Below are 7414 nucleotides of genomic sequence, written 5' to 3'. Positions count from 1 at the left end.
TATGATTTAGCCAGTGTTGGGGAGTAACTAGTTACATGTAACGGAATTACATAATTTAATTACAAATAAATGTAATTGCAATTAGTTACAGTTACTGAGAAAAAAATGTGTAATTAAATTACAGTTACCTTGGGGTTACATCTGATTACCTTGGGGTTACACCTTCCCAACACTGGATTTAGCATTGTTTTGTTCCACGGTTTAGACAGCATAAATTAGCAGAACAATGTATTAAGTAGTACATTAACCATGCAATCCATACTGTTGTTTACATCCGAGTATCGGCAAAATGGCTGTGCGTCCAAATTGTGATGTAAGTGCAAGCCCTCTATTGTGAATTTACCGCTTATTATACATCTACCTGCCACAATAGTAAATAATTAGACACAAAATATTGATTTGCGTTTATTTTATTAGCTCATTAAACAAACAACTTAAAATAAGACGAACATTTTAAGGGATAATGTACAGTTATACCACGGATTTCACCAATAAACAATTATGCGGACATTAATTATTCATTTGAGTTGAAATTGCTTTCAAATCCTACCTGTTTATTATTATTATAATCCATTTTAGAAGCTAGATGAGATCTTCAACAGCATTATCGTAGCGTTAAACTGCAGGTCGGAGAAATGGGCGTGTCAGAATGCGGGGGCGTGTCTAAAGGGCCTTACAATTGGTTGCAAGAGCTGCCTGCTCTATATAATATCTTAAACGCTATTGGCTTACAGATTAACAGGGCTGAGCTGAGGCTTATACCCTGTAATCATCATCATAGATGGTCATCATCCCATTAAAAAAAAATAAATATTAAAGTATCTTTAGAACTTTGTCAACTGAGATGGTATGGAAGCGAGATGGTGACGTCATCGCCAACGCGCGTTTGTTTTGTTCGTGTAGCATCGTTTGGGATGATCGTAAATCAAAAACCAATTACATTTAGGCTACTATTTGAAGGATACAAATGTATTTTAAAATAACATTGAGTTTGCATTCTTTAGTATGTTACAATTGTATTGACTTCACATGAATGCAAAAACATGTCACAGAAGCAGCAATTTCTACCTTGTTCTGTGTATGATTTTCTGCTATTTTATTGCAAGTGCATGTAAACTAAAAATGTCAATGTTTTGCTTGAGAAGAAAATGATGTATAAAAACACCAGGAACACTGACTAGAATATATTAACAATGGAATTATTAAAAGGTAGATTGCTGGTTCTACATGAAATAATAATCTTCTGTTAATTGGATTGACATTAAGTAATTTAGCAAACACACATTGTTATCCAGTAAAACATGTATTCAGTTTTCAAGCAGTCCCATCAGCAAGACCATTAATAATAGGCCATTTTTTGTCAGAAATTACACTATGAAATATATTAGCCTACATATTCTACAAATTGTTCTCACTTTGCATTACAGAAAAAGTTAAATCAATGCATATTGCCAATACTTTTCAAAAACTGTACTTTTTACTCATAAAATGCTACATTTGTACACACAGAATTTAAATGAATCAAATTTGACTAATCTTTAATCTGAATTAATATTTTATTCCAAATTATAGCCCTGACTTTGTGTTGCAAACATGTGACATGCATTCAGCATGTATGTATATATATATGTTTTTTTCCTCTACAGACTGATGAACAAAAACTCTCAGATCAGTGGGACCAGCTCAGTAAAGACCCGTTTCCCATCTACACAGCAATTGACAAGCAATGCAAACAGAAGGAAGATGGAGGTCTGTGATGGATTGTGTTTGAATAAAAGTTAGTTAGTATGTGCTTATCAGCTGTTATATGGCCATGTTTTCTGTCTGCAGACCCCCGGTTTGAGATCAGTCCATATGAAGCAGGTTATTCCCTCACTGGAGCGTTTGTGAAAACATCCAGCTTCTGCAGTCAGTTTGACAATGGCTCAAAGAAAAAAGAGCAGCCTGAAATGGACATGCTGTACCTGCAAGGTAACAAACTCTGTCACAGGAGAGTTTATTAATATTTGTGTAATATCAGCATACACTGAATACTCAACTTTGTGATTTTCAAAAAGTTTCTCATTACAGTGATTAAAAAAATGATAATAATAAAAATAAATCAAGGGCTCAAATGACAATTCCATGCATTAAACTTTTATATTAAACATTTTGGTTTGAATGCATTATGTTTTTGTTTCATTCATTGTATACACTTAAACATAAATGTATTTTCTGCAGCTCTGTGTGGCAGCGCTTTAGCTGATGAAGAGAGATCATTAAATTCTTCTTGGAAAAAATACAAGGTGCAGATGCATTTCAAGATTCAGTTCTGCTTAAATTTGACAGTCATTTCATTATCATGTGAACTCTGATTTCATTTTCTCACAGAGTTCTTTCAACATTTAAGTCTTATTAAAAAAAGGAAGACACTTGAAAAAATTAGTGAAGGTAAAGCATTTCTTTTTATTTCTGCTGTTATTTATAATTACTTTCTATCTTTTGAGTCTACTGCACTATTAACATTACTAACAATAACTAAGATTAGAAGTACTGTAACATATTGCTCATGCCTCTTATTGTGAAGTATTATCAAATAAGTCATGAGAATGTCATCAAATTCATTTTAGTTTTTAAGTGGGATTTGAATCTTGTGTTTATGTTTATTCATCTGAACTTGATGAATTTGGGGGTTGAAAGCACTTACATTCAAGACGTTTTGGTGTGTGTTCATGTTTGTTCACTGTGTGGTTTCTTCAAAAGACCCAAAAGACCCACCTGAAGAAATGTATTACCAGGTGCTCATGGATCTTGTGGACATGAATCGCTCGGTTTTAAATGGCGAAGATCCTTCTGATCTTGATCAATCCATCAGAAAAACACTGAATGGTAAGAGTGTGTTAGAATTCAAATTTAGGTGACTAGTTATTTTTTTTTAGTTCATTTTAGAGTCTAGTTATTATGCAGGGTTCAGTTTCTGAATAGACACAACCAACATAACACAGGTTATTTTGCATTAATAAATGTAATTGTCCATAAAAACAAAGTATACGGTGTCAGATCACAAGAAGTCAGTAATGTACGTTTCTTTTACAGAGCTTGGTGGAGGCAAACATCAGCTGATTTTTCCAACTGAAAAACTGAATCTTGCTGATAAAGAGGCTGCAAAATTGTACATGAAACAATACACAGAGGACGTATGTAATGATTTACATTGGTTCGGTTTGGGGCATTCTGGTAGGTTGAATTGTCTGTACAAAGTATTCGATTTGAACACTGTTTTTTTCTTTTGATTGTTAAAAAAAAGTGCTAAGCTTCCACTTCCACTAAGCAGCAACAAAACTTTTAAGAAACTGATGCCACAGAAGAACTTTTGCTTTAAAATCATAAAATCATAATTATTTAAAGAGAGAGTTCACTTATTTACTCCCCCTCATGTCATTCCAAACCCATAAGATTTTTGTTTATTATCCAAGAACAAATTAAACCTGAGAGATTTCTGTTCCTCTGTTAAAAGTCTGTTCACCCAAAACTATGATTGAAATGAAAATAAAGCTTAAGAAATAATAATGAAATACTGATCAGCAGAAAAACAATATACAGAATATAAAACAACATGACTTACTAAACTGCTGTGTATTTATATTTTAGATCTTTTGTGGAGCATTTGTACATGCATGGCTAAGTGGATCTGGGGCAGGAATTATAACTTCCTCCACAAAATGAGAGGTGAGAACAAACCTGATAACACCTAACAATTCAGTGCGAATAATATAATAAACAGACTCATATGCTGTGATGCCTCAGATGAAGCAGTGCCTGCAGCTCTTCTGGAAAGTGAGACGAGAGACTATGAAGATGCTGGACTGTTGCTGAACTCACCCTACTTCTCAGTGCTGAGAGAAGAAAGACACACTGACCTCATCATTTCCCTGGATTTCAGTGACGGCGATCCTTTCAAGGTAATACATACATTCATAAGACGACATACTCTAAAAAAAACTAAAGGAATAGATCCATAGAAATCATCATTTACTCCCTTTCATGTCATTCCATACTGTGTTTCTCTCTTTGTTTAGTAGAAAACAACAGGAGATATTTTTTTTTCAACTAATATTGCCCCTTCTTCCTTGTGACCACCAGAGGTCACACTAACCTTAAAACACTGGCAGATAATTACAAATGCAGTGTAGAAAACGTCTCAGGTTACGTATGTAACCTTGGTTCCCTGAGAAGGGAACGAGACACTGCGTCCTCTAGGGGGCGCTAGGGGGAACGCCGTCAGCGTGACCCGTGTCTGAAGTATATATACAAAACAACAACAAAGTTGGCCGGCGACAGCCTATGACGTCACTGCCGGCGCGACTCGTCGCTGCCGGCGCGTCACTACCGGTGCGACCACAGTATAAAAGGACACCGGTAGAGCAGGACGGCCGCTTCTTCGTCTGAAGCTCACATCCTGAAGCATGGCCCCGAGCCTAGAGGACGCAGTGTCTCGTTCCCTTCTCAGGGAACCAAGGTTACATACGTAACCTGAGACGTTCCCTTTCGAGGAACTCGAACTGCGTCCTCTAGGGGGCGCTAGGGGGAACGGTTATACCCACGCTGCCATGCTGAGGGGAGTGCCTGACTTCCGGAGAGACAGGCACTAAGTACCAACTCCCTAGGCCTTAAGGGAGTCGCCCCTAGGATAAAGTGATGGCTGTCAGTGACATATCCCCTACGGCCAGAGCTTAGGCTGCATACCCAACTTACCTGTAGGGCAGATATCGGCCCGGGTAGAGCCCAAGCTTGGAAACAAAGTATTCCTTTAAGGGGATACGGCCAGAAGCCTAGGATACCCAGGTTGGCCTGTCACACAGGGGCTACTGCAGCCCTGCACGACTCCCTCAGAAGTCGTACACAGAACGCAAGTGGTAACTCCCTGCTCAACCCGGTTGAGCGAGCATAAAATGCGCACCGGAACTAGGGCGCGTAAAAACCGTTCTTTTAGCCTGGCAGAAGCTCTGGAGATGGACCCGAGACGACCGGGTTTTAGACCACCTCGAGAAAGGGTACGGGCAATAGCGCGTGAATCCCTACCATAAAGGATTTTAGAATGGACGCAGAACACCGGTGCCTTCCATACCACAGCGTGGATTTTAGAAAAGTGCCCAAAGGTTAACGTGTGCACTTACCATATACATGGATTTGAGAAAGTGCCCACAAACATGTGGGCCTATTTTTAGACGTACCGTTGAGAAACGGTGGAATAAGAAGACCCTCAGGGTGAGGGGAGCACTGCCGGCTTAACAAGGCTCTAAGGGGAAGGCAGTAGGGGCGCATCTAGCCGCCCAATTAGGCAAAGCTCAAAGCAAAACCCTCAAGGAGAGGGGAGCACAAAGATGCCAAGCAGATAGAGGCCGCGGCTATCTATCCACTAAAACTGCCAAGAGCCGATACACTTAGCCACACAGGACAAGGCAGTGTATCGCGACAGGCTTCTACTCCCATGGACAGGAGGAGCCACTGATCCCCCAGGGGGACGAGCTCAGAGACCCTTTCCGTAGAAAGGGGAGCATCACCGTGCCCTGTACAGAAGCCTTGGATGAGATCTGACCCGCGAAAGTTCCCTTTGGCCTGGGGAAGGCAGTAAGGGTGAACCTCAGTTGCCCAATGGGGCAGTGCTCAGGTAAACCCTCGATGGGAGGGGAGCACCCTATGCAGTAGCCGCAGCTAACTGTCTAATAATACTGCCCTGAAGCTGATATACGTACCAAGGAAAGGTAGTGTATCGAGACCGGGTTCCACTCCCGAGACATGGGAGGGACACCTGATCTCTCCAAGGAAGACGAACTCTAGCAAAAACTCTTTCCGCAGAAAGGGGAGCATCGTCGCACACTCCCAGGAAGAGATACGGGGATCAGAAATGACGGGGAGCCACCTCTACAAGACTGCACAGAAAGCAGTCACATCCCCAGCCCTCAGGCTGTTCTGTGGGTAACCTCTCAAGGGGCATAAGCCCTTCTCACCCCCACACAGACCTATGCTTACCTCCTCGATGGAAAGCACGGGCCCTGCTCTACCAAGACCCGCAGAGCCTTGGGACCAAGGGCCAAGAATGCTTAGCTGAAGGCTCCTCGGAGCACTCAGAGGGTTTCCACAGAAACAGCTCTGACTTGAGAAACAGTGAAATAGCGTGACCAAGCCCACTCCTCGGAGGGGCGACCGCTAGATCACCAGATGGCATAGGTAGGAGGTCTGTGTGAAGGGCGGAAACCCCGCAACCGAAGCCCCTCAGGGCAGGATGAAGACAGAGGGTCTTAACCCGGTGGTCAATGTGTCTATCCAAAATGTCCAGGAGCTCCCTGTGAAAAGAGATTCTGAAGAGCTTACCCAGACGTAGGACCGAAGTCCTAGTTTTTCTCAGTGCTGTAAAGGGAACCTGAAAGCTTCCTATTCGAAAACGGGAGGCAGACCCAGGCAAGCAGCCCATAACCATGATTGAAGATCAGAGGGGGGTGCTCGAAGAGGACCTACCAAGGAAGGCACAAAAACAGGACCCAATTGTATACAGCATGGTAGACACATTAAACATGAGTCGTACTCACCCCACCATGGTTCCTGCGCATAACTCCAGAAGACTCAGAAAATCCTTCTGAGAAACCATCTAGACCATTACTATGACCTGTCGGGGAGATTAAGAAGAGACCAGGTTATAGGGGAGTACAGCAAATCATAAAAAATGGGCTGTCTACCCTGCTTTCATTTTTCGTAGGGGAAGACAGCACTCACCTGGTTACCTCAAAGAGATCGCTTATTAGAAACCCTAAAAAGGGGAGCGACCACTGAGCTAGAAATATGATTCATAGTTAGACATGAAAAATGGATCGAACTCACCCATCCATGGTTCCCGTTTCGATCAAACTGAGAGGAGGCCGAAAGGCCGAGCCAGACCATCAGTAAAAGTTGCTTTTTAACAAAAAAGCCAACCTAAAACATCATAGGTCCGGCAGGGGTGCGCAGGAAAAGTACCACCAAACCTCAGTCAGGTGGAGAGACTAATATGAAGGGGGAATTAAGAGGAGGGAGACAGGAGCCCCCAAAGGAAGATAAGCAGAAGCTATCTTCTACTCTGACCCCGGCGAGCACGCTGTCTCGTCTGGATCACTTCCCTCAGGTCCTGTCTACCTCCTCTAGACCCACGCTTCCTCCCGGAACCACCCGCAGGTGGGGGAGGGGCGCGAGTGGCCACACTAGTCTTCTGGGCCTGTCTTCGTCCCTCAGAACGAGACGGGCCAGGACCCCATACTGTTCGGGCTCAGATCTGGACCTTCGTGGAATGAAGGTTTTGAAGGCCGCTGAGCGCGCCCTCGCCTCCCTGAACTTCTCAACCACCGTCTCAACGGAGGTACCAAAAAGTTCGGAAGGCGAGACTGGTGCGTCGAGAAGAAAG

General features: G+C 42.5%; 1 pseudogene; it reads left to right on the top strand.

The window, feature by feature from the left end:
* The first annotated feature begins 289 nt into the window (after positions 1-289).
* On the top strand, positions 290-5979 carry LOC127159449 (cytosolic phospholipase A2 gamma-like; annotated as a pseudogene).
* Positions 5980-7414: the final 1435 nt, after the last annotated feature.

Source organism: Labeo rohita, unplaced genomic scaffold, assembly GCF_022985175.1.
Source record: "Labeo rohita strain BAU-BD-2019 unplaced genomic scaffold, IGBB_LRoh.1.0 scaffold_2174, whole genome shotgun sequence".
In the NCBI taxonomy this organism is placed as follows: domain Eukaryota; kingdom Metazoa; phylum Chordata; class Actinopteri; order Cypriniformes; family Cyprinidae; genus Labeo; species Labeo rohita.
This window is presented reverse-complemented; position numbering and strand designations above follow the sequence as displayed.